At 33.8% G+C, this 23080-nt stretch overlaps 1 protein-coding gene across 23 annotated transcripts in view; it reads right to left on the bottom strand.

The window, feature by feature from the left end:
* BAZ2B (bromodomain adjacent to zinc finger domain 2B) overlaps window positions 1–23080 on the bottom strand; it is a 382320-nt gene that overhangs the window by 163538 nt on the left and 195702 nt on the right. Inside the window, exon 1 of one of the 23 annotated variants that reach the window (XM_060302375.2) lies at window positions 6349–6366. The exons of 21 other annotated variants lie outside the window; for them this stretch is intronic. The gene's annotated coding sequence lies outside the window, so the exon portion shown is untranslated. One more of the 23 variants, XM_060302374.1, reaches the window with a different exon arrangement.

The raw sequence follows: 23080 nt of genomic DNA, 5'->3' as shown, positions 1-23080 counted from the left end.
CAAGACTCATATTTAATATTTGTTTGTACTTTTTTTTTACCAAACGAGATTAGTAGTAGCTGAAATTGTCAAATCAGAATCCAACAGCCCTCTATCATCTTCAAATTATCAAAAAAATTTCAATTTTACACTTGTACTTATCCATTAAGTAAGAATTTCAATAACAACTGTTATTTCTGGGAAAAAATAATCAGAATACTCATTCCCTGGGCACTCCAATGAATGAAGGATGTAATAGACTTAGTTTTATAACTATTAAAAATAGGTAGTAGGACACTTTTAACAGAAAATGCTGTTTGACCAATCACTTTTCTTTTTCCCCAAATGAATTAAAGATAAGATACGATCCAAACAAAAAATTAAAAAGGTGAGGGCTTCCCTGGTGGCACCGTGGTTGAGAGTCCGCCTGCCGATGCAGGGGACACGGATTTGTGCCCCGGTCCGGGAAGATCCCACATGCCGCGGAGCGGCTGGACCCGTGAGCCATGGCTGCTGAGCCTGCGCGTCCGGAGCCTGTGCTCCGCAACAGGAGAGGCCACAACGGTGAGAGTTCCGCGTACCGCAAAAAAAAAAAAAAAAAAAAAAAAAAAGGTGAGGAATACACATTTAACATATATACAAATATTTTTTGTCTAAGTAGAAATGTACAGGATATATACATTTAATACTGAACAGGATTAAATAAAATATGAAATTACACAGACAATTTAATTATAATAAAAAAGGTGTCTGGGGGCCAACCAAAAGTTTTGTTTACTTAAAAATCTTATTTAATGATTATAGTGATCTTAAAATAAATTATACATAAGAATTTGGGGTATAATGATGAGAGAGAAGGAAGACTTTAAAGAAAAGAATAAGAAGAATGAATATATATATATATATATGAGATATTCCTTTGGAAAATAGCATAAAAACTTGAGAAATAGATATAGCACACTTACGATAAAGTTATATACTTATAGAACAGAGATACAAAGGCTAGGTAAATTTTCTACCTATATAGAAAATTAGTATATGCTTAAAATGACCTTTGAGGCTTATAGGCTATTTTAATCCACAGCAGGGTTTTCTTTTTTTAATTGGTACTTAGAGAAATGCATAATATGTGTTTGTTAAAATATTTCTTTCCTGCAGAATGTCTGAATGATTTGCTCTTTAAGTATGTCTTTGAAAACATATCATAAATGTAAAGAGTATTAGCTCAGGGCTTCCCTGGTGGCGCAGTGGTTGAGAGTCCGCCTGCCGATGTAAGGGACACGGGTTCGTGCCCCAGTCCACGAGGATCCCACATGCCGCGGAGCGGCTGGGCCCGTGAGCCATGGCGGCTGAGCCTGCACGTCCAGAGCCTGTGCTCCGCAACGGGAGAGGCCACAATAGTGAAAGGCCCGCGTACCGCAAAAGGGTATTGGCTCACATGAAATTTAAGAAATAACGTATTTTGATCTAAAGGCAAAAGGTTTAAGTTTTTAAAATATGGCATCATTACCTCAAAAGTAAATCTATTTCAATGAACAGCTATATTTCTATTCCCTACCAAAGTAGAATGACTTATGTTCACTTTTACAGTGAAAATACCCACTGGCGTCTCAGAGAATATTGCTTTTCCAGCCAGAAATACAGCTATTTATCAAATTCAGTTCCCCAGAAAACAGTCAATAAAGAGAAGGAAACAAAAAATGGTTTCCATCAGACAAAATAAATGAGTTAAAACTCATTCTTCATTAATTGGGAAGTCCTCATACCCTTAATCTCTGTGGCTTTATAATTTACACATGATCCAACAAGCTTGGGTTGAGATTCCCAAGGTCCCAGCATATTAGAAAGAGGGATAAAGATGATGATGATAGCAGCTGTAAATTTCTAAGCACATATTAAGCACTACACATGGGAACGAGGGCCAGGAATGGAGAGAGTATCTGTAATAGGAAACTGTACTGAAAGCTGTGTAGGAACTTAAAAAAGACCAACAAATGGCTTGACTCCATGACCAAGAGTCTACAAATATTATGTCTCAAGGGTATCATTATGCTACAATACAGAATAACTAATGCTCAAAAAGACAACTCCTTGAGACCTTAAACAAATGTTTAAAACTTTGCAAGGTTAAAAATATACATTTTTAAAATAAGGAGCATGGACAATACAATCTAAATACCTAGATTTGAATCCAGACCCATCATCTAATACATCAATGACCTTAGGCAACTGTAATCTCCTTCAGACTCAGTTTCTCCAAATGTAAAATGGAAATAAAACTTACCTTACAGCATTATGGTGAGAATCAATATATGTAAAAGCACCCAGCACAACTCATGAATACAGTAGCTACTGAAATACTCTGAAAACTTAACTACTTAGAATAATTTGTTGGGATAAACAATTTTTTTACTTTTAAATGTTATTACTTTTTAGATGTTTAGACGTTACTCTAACGTAACGTAACTCTAGTTTGTAAATATGTAAAAGTAGAAAAAGCCAATTCATTTAAGTGTATAAAGAATGTTCTCAAAGTTCATCATAAATCACCACCAATTCACTCTTCAGCCTCAATTTAGATGGTATCTCCTCTGGAAAATCTTCCCACAATCTCCACTTGCATATCTATTAAACACTTAAAAATCTACCACATCCAAAACCAAACTCCTGATTGTCCATCCCTATCCCAAACCTGCTCCCTATGAAAACCGTCCCCATCTCACAGTTGATGGCAACGCCATCCTTCTAGTTGCTCAGCAGAAAACCTTGGAGTCATCTGGCCTTCTCTTTTTCTCATATTCCACATCCAATCCATCAGAAAACATTTTGGTTGTACCTTAAAAACATCCAGAATTTAACCACTACCAGCCTTACCTAAGCCACTACTTTTCAATCAGATTACTCTAAGAGACTTCTAACTGGTGGTCAATGCCTCCCTACCGTCTATTCTCAACATAGCAAGTGGAGTGAACCTTTACAAATATAAGCCAGATTTACCGAAAGCCCGCAATGGCTCCTTAAAGTCCCTACAGTGCTCTGTAAAGCCCCAGTTACCTCTGTCAAAACCTCCTACTCTCCCTTCTCCCTCACTCTACTCCAATCATTACTCTGAACACACCGGGTATGCTTTTGCCTTGAGTCCTCTACCTGGAAGGCTCTTCCCAAAGATATCTGCATAGTTAACTTCCTTGATCGTTGCTCAAACATCACCCAACTCATCACCACCACAGCCTTCTTACCCTTCTCTACTTTTTCTTTCCTCCATAACACTTGTCACCTTCTAACATGCTATATACTTATTTATTATGCTTACTGTTGACTCCGCCCCAATATACGTTCCACAAGAGCAGAGACGTTTGAAAATTTTATTTACTTATATATCCCTAGAACAGCACCCCAAATATAAATTAAATATATAAATAAAAGGAGACATTAGAACTTCTTTGTGTCACCTTTAGTATCTTGCACTTACCCCTATTATATCAGTTATCACATGGTACTATAATAGGCTGTTATATTTTTGCCTCTTCCACTAAACTGTAAGTTTTGTGAAACGAGGGACTTAATTTTGCTTTCCATTACTATCGCAGAATGTACTTATAGTGTCTGACACTTAGTAAGGCTTCTAATATTTGATAAACTGCTGAAAAAAAACCCCATCTAAATCAAAGGCTTTAACGCCTTTATTATCTCCAAAATATAAACACAATGCTTAAAGGCATGACACTGAAGACTGAGTTCTTTCTAGATTTTGTTAGAGATTTTGGTCTGGCTCTGGCACTTACTGACTAAAGGACATTGACGAAATCATTTAAATTCTCTACAGCTATTTCCTGATCAGCAGAAATGGGGGTAATGATACTACCTATACCTCATGTGATTATCATGAATGTAAAATAAGATGATAATGAAGGAATTCAGAACATCCTTCTTCAAAATACGCTGCTCTGGCATATTGACTGTTTTGAGTTAAAGGCACTTGAAAAACAGCAAATACAAGAAAAACACTGACTTTCCTCCTTTCTCTTAAAAGCAGGAAATGAAATTACTATATGAAAGATGTCCTCCCTATACCAGAAGGAAAGTAATATTCTTATCATCAAAGATGAAAAGTTGAGACTGAGAGAATTCTCAACAAACAGACCTTGTTAAAATAATTCTTATCTTCCTTTAGTCTCTCCAAATAGCTTAGTCACTTTTCCACAATTGCCTCTCTTTGGTCAACCTAACATAAAAAAAGTAGATTTCACCATTTCTTTGGTCTTCATTCCTTTTGCAGACTCTGTTTCACACAAAACTATGTGTTAAATAAAGCTGTATGCTTTTCTCCTGTTGATCTATCTTACGTCAATTTAATTCTCAGGCCCTGCCAAATAGAACTCTAAGAGGGTAAAGTTAAAAGTTTGCCTCTCCTACAATAAAATTAGCGCAGTAGTTTGCACATATTAAGTATTCAATAAGTGACATCTATTATTTGCTATTACAAATTAAACAGGACTTCCCTGGCGGCACAATGGTTAAGAATCCGCCTGCCAGTGAAGGGAGATGGGTTCGAGCCCTGGACCAGGAAGATCCCACATGCCACAGAGCAACTAAGCCCGTGTGCTCTAGAGCTCACAGGCCACAACTACTGAGTCCGCATGCCACAACCACTGAAGCCCACACACCTAGAGCCCGTGCTCCGCAACAAGAGAAGCCACCGCACCGCAACAAAGAGTACCCCCCCCACTCACCGTAACCAGAGAAAGCCCACGCACAGCAACAAAGGCCCAATGCAGCAAAAACAAATAAATAAATAAATAACAAATTAAACAGAGGCACTACTATAAGTCCTACTTCAATAACTTGACCAAGTTGGAATATTCATTAAATACAATCTTTGGAATCTCCTTAGAATGACCAATAACATAAATTACCAAGTTACCTAAAATATCTTTGATAATCATTTTGCAAAAGAAGTTACCTTAACTGTCTCAGCAAAAGTATTTACATTATCCCAGAATATTTTTAAAATATTTCTGAATGTTAGGTTCTATGACCATCTTCAGTAGCTGCCTTCAGTGTTTAATAATTTCATAGTATTTTTAAATATAACCAGGATGCCTAGTTCTAGAGTTTAAAAATTAAACATCTTACTTTTTAGGTGAACTATACTTATAGGCCTATAATATATACACATCTTCTTCCCTCTACTCTAAATAATCTCATTTCCAGGAATAAGACTTTTGAGAAAAAGTTAAATAATTTAAGTATATTTGTGACTCTTTACTAAATCACCTCCAAGCTTTCCACTTCTCATTTTAGTCATGTACCCAACAATATGTAGAATCCTCTGGTAATGTTATATTAGGGATTTAGCAAAACTAACAATTTTGTTGAAATTAAAAGGGCAGTTATATGGTGTTTATTTTAAACTTTACTTTCCACTATTTTACAATAGAAATAATTTTTCTATTATTTCCTTGTCTACTGTGACTCCTAAATGTTTTCCTATTCTATGTTCAGGGTCTGTTGTCCATTTTATAAAATACTTATGAATAATCATTTTCTTTACACTTTGTACTACCATAAAGAAAAACAACATTCATTTTACTTAGCACACATATGAACAGTAGGCAAGAAAACCAAGGTAAGCAGTTTAAATGATTGTCCCAAGACCACAGATGGAGTGACTGCCAGCTTTAGGATTAAAACTAAGAAGCTCATTATTCCCTTTCTTATATTCTGAGTACTTAATATTGTTTTTACATCACAGGGATCTCATAATTAATTTAAGAATAATAATTTAATTTAATAATTAAAACAATTATCAATAATCCTGACAATATATTTAAATAGACTTCTGAAATGTATTAAATAAAAATAAAATTAGTTTACCCAAATATTCCCTGAAAAAATTAATCTGATTTACTACATAAGTTATTTTTAAAATTTTGATTAGAGTGCCAAGAAAGTGACAGCTTAATATAATTTATCATTTCAATGTCTTTTTTAAAAGCTAATTTCTCTAACCAAAATCTACAGTAAGTATATGAGAAGGTTGGATTTAATACCAAACATACTTTTCCATTAAAAAAAAAAAATCCTCCAAACTTAAAACAGTAGTTTCTACTCTAATTGTAAACTTCAACTTCAAGAATTACTTACAACAGATATATCTAAGAAAAGACAATGATAAAAAGTAAAGAAAACACAAAATACTACTGCATTTACAGGAGAAAAAGACATACAGTATAATATTAACAGCTTACTGTGGAGAGTGGGTTTAATCAGGAAGTAGCCATTATCCTTTCGATTCAGAGCAGTGACAGCACTCCAAAACAACAAGCCGTGATATTTTTCAGTTAAAAGGCATGAAAGAATACCTACTATTGTGTCCTAGCTTTGCTGACCCCAAAGGTCACCATATGTCTTTTATCAGAAGCTATCATGAAAACATAATCCAAGTAAGCATTTACAATGCTTTATTTGTTGAAACACCTAAAATCTACCTAACACAACCTCCCTCTCTCAGTTACTCACAAAACATGGCTGTCTTATTCAGAGATTAGCAATTATTGTAATGAGATACTGTCGGAGAGGGTCAAATAGTACTTCCTGCAGTTTACACATCTTGATTTCCTGGTAAACAAACTGAAAGGCAGGTGGAGCACTTAGATCACCAGTAACCGTGAATGCTCACGTGACAAAACTAAGCCAGGTGAGGTTGATGTCTCAATCTTTCTTTTCTTAATTTTATTAACGTCAAAACAGACAATAAAGAGTTCTTTCTTCCTTTTTTAAGGAGGGTTTATTCCTGACATGTGAAGGCACACAGTTTATAATAAGGAATGCTTGAGAAACGAATCTGTTTAAGTAGGTTTTAAAAATTACTTCTCGGCAGGTAAATTTAAAAACAAGGCAACACTAGCTAACAAGGTTTGAAAAGAAACTAAGATTAACTGTTCAAAAACCTGCTAACTGTAGGGAAATGTCTTTGAATTTCAATTCCTTCAAGAAAATAGATAAAAGAAGTTTCTGAGTTATAAATAAAGACAAGCTCTTGCAAAATAAAACTATAATTCATGTGGCAGTCTTTGGGAAAAAATCTCAATTATATGAATCAAAAAGTTTACATAACTTGAAGCTACTCCCTGCATCATTTAAAATTCATATTTCAAAAAGAAAACAAAACCTAAAATATTTAACTTGAGCATTTAAAAATACATATTGTTAGCTTGAAAATTAAATTTCTCTGTCCTTAGTTTTTCCTCCAAATTGCTGTTTTTCACTCTGAAATTTCTAGTATAGTTGAATGAAGATTGATTTAAACTAACTAAGGGTATAAAACAAACACACACTCTGTCAAAATGATAAATTCCCTAATTTAAAAATATTTAGGAGACTTTTTTAATCTACAAAATTTCATTTATCTTTAAAATTCTATATATTCTAAGGCCCAGCATCTGTCCTAACTATTATGAACACAGCATGCTTTAATTTTAATGCAAAGAGCTCTTAACGACCCTTTTACAGCAATATAATCAAGGCATTAAATTATATAACTTAAATCAGGTGTATATTTACTCTGCAAAATAAAACTCTAATGTATTGCAACAGAAAACAAAACAAAGTGACAATAAAATCACTGACAACAAAAAGAACCTAAGTAGACAAGACTGTGCCAAGAATACAAAATATCAGAACAGATTATGTTACAAACATTTAATATGTATCATTTGAAAGGAGTACATATTTAATACTGAACAACATTAATGCAAGTTGCTAACCACCATCTTTACTATGATGACGCATGAAATAGCAAATTTTCAGAAAACTATTACTAAAAGTTTCAGCTGAATTTCTTGGTCCAATTAAATAATTCAAATATCCTATAGTTACTTGGAATGCAAGACACAGCCCTTATTTCCCTTATAGATAATTTAAGATATAATTCCTACCAAATAGGTAGCTTTGACTATGTAATTCATATATGGAAACAAAACAAAATTTTAAATTAGAAAACTATTATTTCAATTATTTCAAAGAGCCATGAGTATCTTAGTTTCGCATATGGATCAAATTTAAAGGATAATGAAATTAAAATAGAGAAGTAAAGAAAATAAATTTGAAATTTTGTTTCATTCAAGGTAGTTTTTATCAAATGTCAGCAAATTTCAGGGTAAGAGTTTACAATTCGGTTGAAAGGGCAAGGGTGAAAACCAGGGTAAATATGATACCCTCTGAGTTAGAAAAAGACCCCCTCTGAGCTAACATGTGAGAAAAGGAAACCTTTTCCTCCTCTAGATATATTTCAGTTCTAACTTGTTCTCTCAGTCAGGCACTCTTGCGTAAAGCACACTTAGCACAACGAACTATACCTGGCAGTTCTGTACAGGGAAAAACCTCCAGAAATGATTCCCTTGCCCCTGGCAGGTCTAAGAACCACAGAGATTAGTCCTCCATGACTTAAAGAATTCATGCAAAATGAAAATGAAAGACAGGAAAGGGGACAGGAGAAGGAAGAGAGGCTCCTATATTTATTTGCTTACATTCTGCTGACAATAAAGAAGCTTTCCATAGTTATTTATATCCCATCTTATTTCAAAATAACTTAAGGTGACTTATGGACATATGATTAGTAAAACAGAATGCTTTCAAAATGTAAATTAATATGAATAAAGGGAAGCAAGAAGATGAAACACAAAGTAAAGCTGGAACATAAAAACGCCTGTCATAAGGCCTTGCACAACTCTAAGACGTGAGTGGTTCAGCTCTGAGCTTCCTAGCAATCAAAGTAAAGTGGGAAACAAGATCAAATTATAAAATTCTCATTTTGTATAAGCTGCATTTTACAAATAAGCGCCAAAGCTTTCCCTAGTACTTAGAACTGAGAGAAATATCTTCATACTTTTCAATAATGCAACCCTGGACAAAAAAATAATTTTCTCAACAGCATCTTTACAGAGATTAAATAACAAATTTCATATGGAATTCCTTTCAACCTTTCTTCGGGGCAAGTTGGTATCATAACATGATGAAAGGTTACCCAGAAAATGAGCCAACTTGCTAGGAAGCTATGTATCTAACTGGGATCTTTAAACAAACACTAACAATCCCCAGCATCTTTTGTTAAATTCACAGTCCATTTTCATATTCCAAGTTAATATTTCATTTTCTAAATGCAGATTCTTCTGCTGGATGAGTAAATAAAATGGACATGCAAGTGATAACTGTGGTTCCAGATCAAGGAGAAGACATTGGTAGGATAGGTCCAGACACTTAAGAGGGATCTCTCTTTTTAACTTAAAACAGTTCCTCTCTCCCTCTTTGTTGACCCTCCATGATCCTGCTCAGTTGAACAGCCTGGGAGCCCAATCTCTGATGATTTACATTCCTCCTCAGTTTGGTATTTGTAACTACGGTAGAGAAATCTGATTTATTAGAGTTTCTAGATTCCTACCTTCTCAGACAGTCTGCACCAATTTCAATTTATTTTAGAGCATGAATCTTGGCATATTTTTGCAGCATTTACTTTTCATATTATTGGTGGGGGAGAAAGACAGTAAAATTAATATAAAAGCAATTTCCTATTTCCCATTTCATTATACAAGATAAAACAAGGTCCACAATAGTAGCACCTCAACACACCATACATCTGGACTGAATAATACTAAAATTTAACAATGCTACAATCTAATTTTTATGTGGGGTAAAATAAATAAGTAGTAGCAAATATATTCCATTACAGTTGTGTTGGTCTCTTCGGTGTCTCCCAAAGATGCCAAGGTTATGTTCTCTTACCTACCAGTTTGTTTATATTGTTTCCCATTTCTTCCTTACCACACTATCAGCTTAGATCTCATCACTTTCAGGAGGCTCCTCACTCAGAGCCTAACTATTTGAGCCCAGAAAACCTTCTTTCTCCACATGATTTAGCTCTATATTACTCTCTAATTATTTTAGGGATCTCCCTTACTAGATTTTGAAATTTCTTATTTTGTATTACCCATTGTGAACAATAAAATGTAAACATTATAAGTACAAATTAACTTAAGATGGTTCATTAATAAACTGCTGTACATATTTATAACAGCTCATGTTTGTCCAACATAAACAAGTTACTTATTATGATTGCATCAAGTGAACCAGAAGGCCAATTTTTATTTTAATTTCTTTATTTTTGGCTGTGTTGGGTCTTCGTTGCTGCGCGCCGGCTTTCTCTAGTTGCAGCAAGTGGGTGCTACTCTTCGTTGCAGTGCGCGGGCTTCTCATTGTGGTGGCTTCTCTTGTTGCGGAGTATGGGCTCTAGGTGCAGGCTTCAGTGGTTTCAGCATGTGGGCTCAATAGTTGTGGCTCGTGGGCTCTAGAGCGCAGGCTCAGTAGTTGTGGCGCACAGGCTTAGTTGCTCCACGGCAAGTGGAATCTTCCTGGACCAGGGTTCGAATCCATGTCCCCTGCATTGGCAGGCGGATTCTTAACCACTGTGCCACCAGGGAAGTCCCCAATTTTTATTATATAGATAATTTCTAAATGATATACAATCAACTTATATTAAATCAAATCTTGGGCTTTTCTATTTTCGAGCTTGTCAAAAGAATTTTAGTTGTGACAACTTTTGATAACACTACCAAAAGCCAACTAGATTTTGTAAATTATTGTCAGACCTCAAAATAACTAAAATTAAATGACAATTGTGTCCAGTACAGTTTGATCCACATTTGAATTCATATACATAACCCTAAGAGTCATGCAGTCTTTTACCTGATTAAATGAACTCTTCCAATGTGGAGCCACTGAAATTTGTTATTTCTGAATTTCCTATTTTATGAAAATTAAAATCTAACTATAGTAATCTCAACATACAATTTTTGCTATTGCAAAAGGTAGTAGTATTTACATTTGGCATAATATGTACACTTGCTTAACATTCTTTTTGCGATAAGAAAACCCATCCTAACATTTAAAAATATGTTAGAAAGCTTATGGTTAACCTCATATTAATTATCAGCTTAAATCAATCAAGATTATAGTCTATTCATGTAAAAAGTTATAGGATAATTTAAATGGTTACATTATTAACCACCTTACAATTGTTTATTTCAGGGAACAAAAGTAGGAAATATATCTATAATATAAATTGGAAAGCTTTGAATAAATTTAATAACAAAAGAAAGAATATAATTCAATTTTCTTTCTTTTCCTAAAAGACAAACTGAAAAGAGTAAACCAAAGAAAGCTACACATATATATTTTTTCATTTATTGTAACATAATAGATACACACAGAGCCTGTAAAAATACAGTATTCATTTTGCTGCAGAAGAACAGACATTGCATAACAATGAGATTTGCTAATGAAATCAACCATCAACCTGGAATACATATGTATTAAACCAAGACCCCAGTGTCATTTTCTTTTTGCACCGTTTGTTCTTTCTTTCATTTTTTCTTGACCTTGTCAGTATTTTTGTCCTTTAGATTTTGGAACTTTGGTAAAGAAAAATCAAGACTATAACATTATTATATAGAGTACTGCTTTTTATTCATCACATTTATTTTTAATGTAAATTCCAATTGTTCTGCTTCTATCAGCACTATTAATGTATCTTTGGGGAAAAAAAAAATCAATAGATGCTACCAGAAGAAACAAAGGAAGTTTATTTCTATACAAAATTGTTGAATCAGGTTTGAAGAAAACTTTTATCAACATTTGACATAAATTCCATATAAAAACTTTTATAGCAATATTAGTTCTTACTTAAGAAATAAGAAAATAATAATATATTTTAAAGTCACTTTTGTAATAATGTAATTCTTCCAGCAGTTCTCACTACTGACAATTAGTAGGTGAAATAATGTAAGGCTGATATAATAATCATGTTTTTAGATAAAAATCATAACTTTTCCCCCCAAAATGCTCTGCTGTTCTGGTCTACAAAGTTAATCACTAATTTCCATTTATCAAAAATAAGCAATTTTGAGAATTTCCTTAAAGATTTATGACTTAAATTTACAATTTAGTTATTATAATTTTCTATAAAAGCCCAAAAGGCTATGAAAATATTTGATATATATGTCTTAAAGCATTAATGTCCCTCAGAATTGATTTATATCTTTTTGAGTATAAGCTATTTAACTAAATGACTATCTGTCCTATTGGTTGTCCATTTACACAAATTAAGTTTTCAGTTCACGTGTACTACAGATAATATTAACAGCCTAGCCTGCTGTGGTATACAACTGCTACTAATTCATGATTATAATAGTTTTTTTTAAAAGCAGTACTTATACCAGCTAAAACAACTTTAGCCAAACAAAACTGTTTCCTATTTTTATTTTCATAACAACTTAATATCTAACCTCAAACAATATCCTGAAAAATAACAAGTCAATAAATATTACAGTTTTATTGGAAGAGTAAACCAAACAAGACATTCCTTATCAAACTTAAATTCTCTAAAAGTTGGCACTGACAGTCTAATAGTTCTCAAGGCTAACTATTTTAAAAATAGTGAAGGATAATTTTAAACAAAGAACTACATAATCACAGGGCAATCATTAATCCACACACAAAGTATTTCCCTAAAACCCCAGAAATTTCTGTTAAAATGGCAAATTATAAATCAGACTGTAGAGAAACAGACAACTAGAAAAATGTCTATGGCAATACTGAAAACCTACTTTCACTAAGGCAAAGGATGAAATCCTAATAAAATGTGGTGATAGGCTTTGGAAGGTTATCAAGCTCCTTGCTACTCAAACTGTAGTCCACAGACCAGCAACGCTGAAACTACTTGTTAGAAATAAAGAATCTCAAGCACTAGCCCAGACCAAATGAATCAGAATCTTATGCACATTAAATTTTAAGAAGCCATGATCTAGAGAATTCCTTAGCCTACCTAACAATTTGTATATCAATTCCAGTAACTCCTGATATTCTAATAACTCCTCAAAAATCCATATTAAAATGCAGAATACTCGGAGAATAAACTATTTGTCACGTTCAAAGCCCATTACCTACTATTTGCTTAATTATCTGAAGTTTCGTATTCACATGGACTACAGATTTTAAATTTGTAGTAATACAAAAAAATAAGGTGGGAATATGTATTTTTTGTAAGATCTTAGAAAATATTAAATAAATGGATAAAATTGAAGTATTTATTATACAGTCTTAGCAATTATTTTAAACTACTTCAGCAAAAGAATCCTTTCTTAAATAAAATCCTGTGAAGAAGCCCTGTATAGTAAAAAAGAAATAAAGGGCTGCTCATTGGGGCAGAGGAAGCACCCAGCAGTAGCCAACACATCTCAACAGAACCAACTCATACGATTCCTCAGACTACAGTTTGAAAACCTGATTTAAGGGAATTTGAACTTAAGAGTCTAAAAGTGAACTGAACAACTGTTATACTGATCACAGATAAAGTTTACTATTCATCAAAGCAAGTTGTAAAGATCACTAAATAGAAACCCACCCATAATTTAGTTTTTCTATACTGTTTTAAAGTAAGAACACTAGATAAAATTACATAATTAAGCATTTTTTTTCTAATTCAAATTGAGCTTTCCCCAAATAGGTCTAATTGGTGAACTTGGATTTAACTAATATGTTATCTTCAATTAAATTATTTTAGTTAACAGTTTGCCTACCTTATATAAGACATTATGTTATATGCTATATGGGCAATACAGATGAATAGACAAAGTACTTATCACCGTGGAAGGCTAAGACAAATACATGAAATACAGTATGTGCCATGAAAGCAACAGAAATATAGTACTACAGGAGCAAAGTTAACTGTGGATATCAGAAAAGACTTCATGCAAAGCTAACATCTTAAGTAGGCCTTGAAAAGTATATAGGATTTTTTTGAAAGGCAAAGATGGCTAGGCAGAGGAACTAGGGAAAACGGTATACTAAGTGGAGGGAAAACAATATGCTGAGGGTAGAGGCTGAAAAGTATTGGGCATGCTCAAAGAATAGCTTGAGGTAGCTTGCAAGTCCCCCAATAACAAGAAGCATGAGTTATTAATTTTTATAGTAGTAGCACTTACAAAACTCAAGCGTTAATACACTTGTATAGCCTAATAAAAGCTTTCAGTATCTACTGTTTGAATGAACTAATCAATCAATAAGTGAATGTAATCTAGTCTAGCTAGTATATAAGGCATATATAGAAAATAGTGGGAGATGTGGCTGAAAAGCTAGTTTAGGACCTTATTAGAGACAACCTTGAACATCACTTTAAGTGTTAAATTTATTCAACACTGCAAACAGTGGTAAACTACTTGCATTAGAAATATTGATCTAGCCGTTTTAAGTAGGATGAATTGGAGCAGAAAGCGATTTCCAAGAGGGATATTACAATATTCAGCCTGTTGCAAAAGATTAGGCAAGAGGAAAGGGCCTGAACTAAGATTGTGGCAGTTGAGTCAGAAATACGGAGATAAATATGAATATGAAAGATAAGATGAATCAATTCTTTTTTTACTTGTTGACTGGTCAAAGTAGAGCAAGAAACAAAAAATTAAATTATAGATGTAAAATCTACTGAACTTCATAGCAGATTCTACATAGACGGAGTAGGAAGGCAAAAATTAAGGAAAATCCAAAAGTTGGGAAAAATGTAGACCAGGAAATCTCTTATGCACTTACGGTGTAAACTCATATAACCACTGCAGAAAGAAATTAAGCAATACTTAGTAAAATCAAAGCTGTATGTAGTCAATATCACAGAAATTCTACTTCTGGGTATGTAACCCAGAAAAACTCTCATACATATGCATAAAGTCATATACAAAAATGTAAACTACAGCATTATTTGTATAGTGAAATACTAGAAAATAAATAAAAGATTGTGGTGTGTTTTTATAATGAAATATATAGCAATTAAAATAAATGAACTAGAGCTACACATGTTAACATGGATATATATATCTTTAATATACAAATACAACCACTTATGGGAAGTAAAGGTTTTGTTGGTTTGTTTACTTCTATTTATCATTTAAGATAGGACAATCTGAAATAAATCAGTCAAGTAAGGAGAAGCTGGATATGTCTTATGAATAATCAATGAAACAAGTCTCTGGAGGACACAGAAAAGGATAAAAATCAAAAAGCATGAATAAAGTCTTAGGTTTAGTAAGGAGGCAAAACATTTTTTGTTTGTTTTTACCAGGACTGATTTATTTTATAACTGGAAGTTTGTACTTTTTGAAAACCCTCACCGATTTTACCCACCCCCCACCTCTGGCAACCACCAATCTGTTCTCTATTAACTATGAGTTTGGGTAATTTTTTTTGTTTTTGTTTTTAGATTCCACATATAAGTGAGATCATACAGTATTTGTCTTTCTCTGTCTTACTTCATGTAGCAAAATGCCCTCAAGGTCCATCCACGTTGCTACAAATGGCAGAATTTCCTTCTTTTTATGGCTGAGTAATATTCCATTGTATAAATATATAACACATTTTCTTTATCCACTTATCCATCCGTGGACTCAGGTTTTTTCTACGTCTTAGCTATTGTTAAGTAATGCTGCAATAAACATGGAGGTGCAAGGTAAAACAATTTTTTTTTTCTCAGAGATGGGTGGGAAGGTAGAAGAAAAAAAGACAATTTTGTAACTTTTTAATTTGAAATAACTATATATTTACAGAAAGTTGCAAAAATAGTATAGTGAGATTGCATGTACTCATCACTCAGGTCCCACTAATGATTACACCTTATATAACTATAGTGCAATATCAAAACCAGGAAACTAACTACAATGTATACATATAGTTCTATGTCATCTTACCACAGATCTAGATTCATGTAAACAGCACTGCAAACAAGATACAGATCTATTCCATCACCACAAGGATCTTTCTCATGCTACTCCTTTACAGTCACACCCAAACCCCGCTCTCCTCTACCATCCCTAACCCCTGGTACCACAAATTTGTTCTCAGTCTCTATAATTTTGTCTTTACATAAATGGAATTATTGAGTGACCTTTTGAGATTGACTTTTCTCACTGAGCCTGATGTCCTTGAGATCTGTGTATCAATAGTTGATACCTTTGTATTGCTGAGTAGTATTGCATGATATGGACACACCATACCGTGTTTAGCCATTCACTTATTGTAAGACATTTTGATAGTTTCCAGTTTTGGCTATTACAAATAAAGCTGCTATAAACAACCATGTACAGTCATTTTGCTGGGATAAATGACCAGGAGTGCATTTGCTGGGTCATGTATTTCACATATGTTTAGTTGTTTTCTTGTTTTTTTAAGAAACTACCAAACTCTTTTCCAGAGTGGTTGTACCATTTTACATTCCCAATGGCAATGTATAAGAGCTCAATTTCTCCACATTCTTGCCAGTGGTAGATATTGTCACTAATTTTTGTTTTAGCTGTTCTGATAGGTGACTAGTGATAGTTCATTTTTGTATTTCTCTGATGGCTAATGATTTTGAACATCTTTTCATGTGCTCGTTTGACATCTGGATATCCTCTTCAGTGAAATGCTACTTCAGTGAAATGTTACCGAGTTTTCTAATTAGACTGTTGGCATTTTTACTGTTGAGTTTTGAGAGTTTTTATATATCCTAGATATGAGTCCTTTGTCAGATATGTGGTTTTCCATATTTTCTCCTAGTATATAGCTTGTTTCTTCACCATCATAACAGGGTATTTTACAAAGCAAACAGTTTTAATTTTTGTAAAGTCCAATTTACTGATTTTTTTACTTTCAAGGGTTGTGGTTTTTTGTGTCAGGTATCAATATAAGAACGCTTCACCAAGTTAGGACTTACAGATTTTCCCTTATGTTTTCTTCTAAAAGTTTTACAGTTTTATGTTTTACATTTATGTCTATAATCCAAACAGATCTTGAACTGGAAAAAAGGGGAACTGATAGATCTGTTTATAAGAAAGTCTTCAACTACTTGGTAGAGTTGTTTGCCATATTTATTGGGTATCTACTTAAAGTATGAAGCACTTAAGATACAGATACAAGGTACAGGATACAGAGAATGGAGAAAACACATAGTTTTACTTCATTGTTTTAAGTGCTTTGGCAGAATTGTACATCAGTGTACCTGACTTAGACAGGAAGAACTTGAGAGTATTCTTCAAGAAGAGTATGTCTGCTCTAAGTCTTTAAGAATGGAGAAATTAGGCTACTCACAGAGGGAAAGCTATGTCAGGAAGAAATAATAGCACTGAACAAAGGCAAAAAGACTATATACCCACTGCCTGCTTTAAGGAAGTATAAATGGTTTCAAAGTTGGGGAATACTAAGTATGGGAAATTTAGGCAAAATTTTAGATGTAGATAGGAGACAGATTGTAGAAGATACCATGTGCCCTGTAAATGAGATTAAATTTTATTCTGTAGTGATGGGAAGCTAGTAAAGGATTTTAAGTAGGTGAATAATCAAGTTAGATTTGTGATGCCATTTAAATGGTCACTGAAGAGGACGCTGAATCTGGACACAGCAAGACTAGAGGCAGAGCCACCAGTTAGGAGGCTACTGTGATAGCCCAGGTGAGGCATGATGCAAACCTACATAAAGATTTAGGCATCACGAATAGAGAAAAAAGGATGGATTTGAGAATTACTTAGGAAAACAATAAAGAAATGTTGTCTTTACTGAAAAAGGAGGCAGAGAGAAATGTTGGCTTAAGGAGCATAGAGGTTATGAAACAGCAATTGTGGAAAACCCTTTTAGTAACCAATAGTTAATCTGTAGGATTATATAATACAGCATTTACCAAAGCATTGAAAAACACTAGCCCCTCTTAAGAGGTTCCTTGAAGGAAGGGTCAAAGATTGGAGATTCACAAAACATGTTAGCACATTAAAAGATGTGCCTAAACAGTTGTTAAACAAAACAAAACCTGTTTACCTTTGTTTAACATTAACCCTAGGTTTTCCAAACTTACTTGACCATGGAATCTTTTTATCAAGCAATACTCACTCTACACAACTAAGGCTCTAGCAAAACTATTTTGGGGATCACTGGTTTAGCAACAATATGAGCTTTAGTTAAGCTTACAGCATAATTTTTTTCAATATTCTCTTTTTTTAAAAAAAACTTAATTCTTAAATGTAGGTCTATGTGAAATCTCTCTAGCTTCATTTATTACTCCCTTTCATTACTCACAGCACTCCAGACACACTGGTTTCCTTATTGTTACCGGAATATGCCAAGTACAATCTTCCTCAGTGTCTTGGCACCGGCTGTTTTCTTTGGAAGAGTCATCACCCAGATATATGCATGACTTGCTCCTTCACTTTCCTAAGATCTCTGTTAAACTGTCATCTTCTTAGGAGGGGCTTCACCAACCACCCTATAACAAATACTAACTTCACAACCCTGACACTCATGACTCTTAATTCGCTTTATCTTTTTTCATAGTGTTGATTGCCATCTAATATAGTAAATATTAGTTTATTAACTGTTATCTCTTTCGCTCATTGACTGTTAGCCCCACGTGTGCACAGTCTGTTTTGTTCACTGCCTTATCCTCAGCATTTGCATGCACTAGGCATACAATAATTAGTTATTGAATAATTTAGTAACCATCATTTAACCTCTATCTGAGTGTATTTACTTCATATCAAAGTAGATTATAGGTGAATAGCTACATATCAACATATCCATTGATAGGAATAGTATTCTTTATGACGTTATGGTTAATATTTTTTATGCCCACTTTCTATCTAAAAGGTCTAACCAGTTTTATCCTTAAAAACAAAAACCCAAAAGAAAAAAAACTTACTTCAAGATTTGGGGACCTTTCAAATTTTTCTCCTAATCAAAAACAATTAATTGTATAATTTTTTTTATTATTATTATTATTTTTTTTTTTGCGGTATGCAGGCCTCTCACTGCTGTGGCCTCTCCCTTGCGGAGCACAGGCTCCAGACGCGCAGGCTCAGCGGCCATGGCTCACGGGCCCAGCCACTCCGCAGCATGTGGGATCTTCTGGGAGTGGGGCACGAACCCATGTCCCCTGCATCGGCAGGCGGACTCTCAACCACTGCGCCACGAGGGAAGCCCTAATTGTATAATTTTATCTTTAGAAAATGCATGGACATTATTTTGAATAATTGTTGTTAAATTTCTCTTTAAGTTTACTTCTTTAGACACTGGCTTAAGAAAGACTACAAATTGAAGCAATTTGTACAGCAACCTTGACCTTCTAGAACAAAGGGTAGTTTTCTTCCATGATGTACAGAGATTCCTTTCTATAACTTTAGCAACTGTCAAATGCTTTAGTAGGTTTTACGTGTGTAATGCTTCCACTTTTAATTTTGGCCATGACTTACTACTCTTCAGTATAAGTCAGCTGTCCAATTAAATATACTCCACATGGTAGTACACTCTCATGGAGACCTCTAAAAGCTGGATTCCTCTAAAAACTGGATTTCTCACTGATACATGCAACAATATTTCATTCAAAACATTTCAGTACAAAATCTACAAAACCCTCAAATATTTTAATATGAAATGCTATCTCTAAAAGAAAGAACCTTTAAAAATACACAAATAAATCAACACAAGATACATATTTGACCCAGGTATAAACTCTTCATTCAACAAAAATTTTTCTGTACAGCAATCTAGCAATGATTAAAATGATAAACTTGAAGTCTTTCCAATAAAAATATGTGCAATTAAATAGTAAATAAAAGTCTCTAAAATTATGTATGCTCATTATGCAGTGGTCATGAATAAGTAGGTATACTCTGTAGTATTCTAAGTTTTATTCAAAGAGACTAGTTTCTTTTACCTTCATAACTAGAGCTATTTTATATGTATAACAAGTCATAATCTAAGAGTCACCTAACGTTTTTCATGAACTAGTTTAATGACCTTGGTTGAATCACAGTCTATGAGACTCAGTTCCTTCATCTGTAAAATGAGAAAGTTTGTCTAGGATTTTTAACATATTTTCTAGCTTTAATATTCTGTAATTCTAAAAATATACTTTTTCAATTAAACTCTATTGTTTTTACCCTTGCAAACTAACTGAGAAATATTTCTGATTCCGAGAAATTCCTGTTCCCTTAAAAGCTTACTTCTTTAAGAACTAGATAATAAAACATATTTCTATTTCTCTGTAACGAAAACACCTCAATTTGTACTGAAATATGATAAGTACTGTTTAACTATGTTAGGTGAATAAAAGCTGAGGACAGTTTATTAGAGCATAAGAAAGACTCCTAGAAGGAGTCTAGAAGGTCACAGACTGTGTGCTGAGCTGCTAGCAAAACATCTATGATGCTCCAAAGCTGCCATTTTTCTTCCTTGACAAAGACTCCATCTGCCACTGAGCCATTTACAGCCTCCAAGTCAGAATATCAATGATTTCCAACCATTCTGCAAGCTTGCTTTCACCTTGACATCACCTCTGTAATACATCTAATGCAGAAGATACATATATCCCCAACTATAAGCATGAAGCCCGTGCTTTATTCATCTGATAGGTATTTAAACTACCCTCTAATGTACCATTTTTATTCATGCTGAATTGTAAAGGAATTTTAAAGTGCATATATTTGCTATAATTCTTGTTGCTTTACTTACTTGCTTTCAATCAGATATATTCATAAAATTTTAAAACCTGAAAAGACTGTACTAGGTAGTTTTCAACTAAGACAACAGAACTATATCATGTTTCCATTTAATATAATCTACTCTAAAATTATTTCATATAAAACATTTTATTTCCTTAAAAACTGAGAACATTAAAGCAATGAAGAAATGTTGATAAAATTTAGTTTTGCACTTGAATCTGTGTTCTTTACATTGTAAACAAGTGAAACCCATTTACTTAGCAATGAAAGAGAAAATTTTTCAATTATATTTTGTTGTTTCCTACTATTTTTTAGTGGAAATAGATGCAAACTGCCAAAAACTATTAAAAATTCTTCTTCCATTCCTTTTAAACAAAAGCAGTATAGGGACTTCCCTGGCGGTCCAGCGGTTAAGACTCCGTGCTTCCACTGCAGGGGGCATGGGTTCGATCCCTGGTCGGGTAACTAAGATCCCACATGCCACACGGTGCAGCCAAAAAAAAAAAGCAGTATAATACTTAATCATCAATATTTATAAAAATGGAAATAACCTTACTTAAAATATTGCTTCTCTACAAAGTAAATAATGAATTAAGACCTACTCTGTGCAAAACATTAAGGGGAGTATAAAAAGTTTACAACAAGATTCTCGGCCTCAAGTAGAGGAAATAATAAACGTACTCATGAAAAACTATATAAAAAGACAAGGTATTTTACAGTGAGCGGAAGTGTGTTACACGAGAAGAAATTATAGATTACAGGTTAGGAGACAAGTCTAAATACATCTTTGCTCTGAACCCTCCAAGTACTTAGTCATTTATCTAGAAAAACCACTTACTCACCTGTAAAGTGAGGTGACTAGAATAAGTGATATCTAAAGTCTCTTCCTGTTCTAGCACGCTATGATAATAGGATACCATGAGTCTAGACGTCAGATGATTACAGATACTAACTGACCCTAAATTTTCAAAGGGTACTCCCTTTGGGTAGATATGGCTAGTCCTGAAAAGGAAAGGAGATTTGAATTGGGTCTTGAAGGATGTACAGCATTTGAATATATATGCAGAGGCAGAAAAAGAATCTTCAAAAAAAAAGGGAATATTATAAACAAAGACACGGAAAAAGAAATCATGATTTCAGATATGTTAATATGGCAATGTTAACCATAAGCAGTAAGAACAGGAGACATGATCCTGGAGACAGAGAAGCTAGTAAGTAAACCAATAGAGCAATCTAAACATGACCTAAATAGGGTGGTGGTAGGAATGACAGGAAGACAAAGAATGCAAAAAATACTGAAGCTAGAACACAGCCACTTTTAAGTTTGGATTATCTAGAGCCAGAGGAAGGAGAGTAATGCAAAATGATAACAGCATTCATATATTGATGTGGGAAATAGTGATACTATTAACAGAAATAGACCTGAAATGTGATCATCTTTCTAAAATAATATGAAAGAAATATATAATACATTAAAAAGAAATAAAATCATCTAATTTTCAGAAAAAGAATTGGATTAGGAAGTAGCTACTGATGCTGGAGTCTCTGCCATAAACTGTGTAACATCCAGCCAATCACTCTAAAGTTTGGTTTTCTAAAAGGAGAGTACTGAACATAATATGATTTTAAGATTCTTTTCAGTTTTATAATAACACATCATATTAATTTCTGAATAAACTTGAAATTGTAGAGGCAATCTTTTGAAATAGTCTTAATCCTGACTGATTGAAGATTTAACATTTTGCGAACATATGAAAAGTTGAGAAATACAAAGTAATTCAACGAAAAAATTATTTAAATGTTTATTTTCACCTACAGGTACAACCAAAACACAAGTGCCACAAAACTAAAGGCAAAAGCAGCAATTTCAGGACTCACCCTGCATTTTTGATCCTACATTACTCATTAGCTAACTCATTAAACACCTTTTACTAGGCACTAAGGGAAAACCAAAACAGAATAGTTTCCATGTTTAAGCTTATCATAACTTTATTGGTGAGGTAAAATGAATGTATGTAAAATAATAAAAAGTTGCCTTTTGATATAGACTAACCCACATACAAAGAAAATCATAGCTTAACAATATTTCAAAGGGGAAATGAACCCCAAAGTGCAATCTAAAAAACATAATGGATATAAACTTTGGTTAAAGGAGAAAATAGTCTTAGAAAGTTTCTTAAAAAGAGAGGCCACAATCAAATCAAAAATTTATTCATATTTCATACTTTTTTTTTTTTTTTTTTTTTTGCGGTACGCGGGCCTCTCACTGTTGTGGCCTCTCCCGCTGTGGAGCACAGGATCCGGACGCGCAGGCTCAGCGGCCATGGCTCACGGGCCCAGCCGCTCCACGGCATGTGGGATCTTCCCGAACCGGGTCACGAACCCGTGTCCCCTGCATCGGCAGGTGGACTCTCAACCACTGCGCCACCAGGGAAGCCCCCATACTTATTTTTATACAATGATTACTCATAATTTCAAGAAAAGGACCTCATATTTATTCCAATGTCATGATTAAAAATATATGGCGGATTTATAAA

Source organism: Globicephala melas, chromosome 7, assembly GCF_963455315.2.
Source record: "Globicephala melas chromosome 7, mGloMel1.2, whole genome shotgun sequence".
In the NCBI taxonomy this organism is placed as follows: domain Eukaryota; kingdom Metazoa; phylum Chordata; class Mammalia; order Artiodactyla; family Delphinidae; genus Globicephala; species Globicephala melas.
This window is presented reverse-complemented; position numbering and strand designations above follow the sequence as displayed.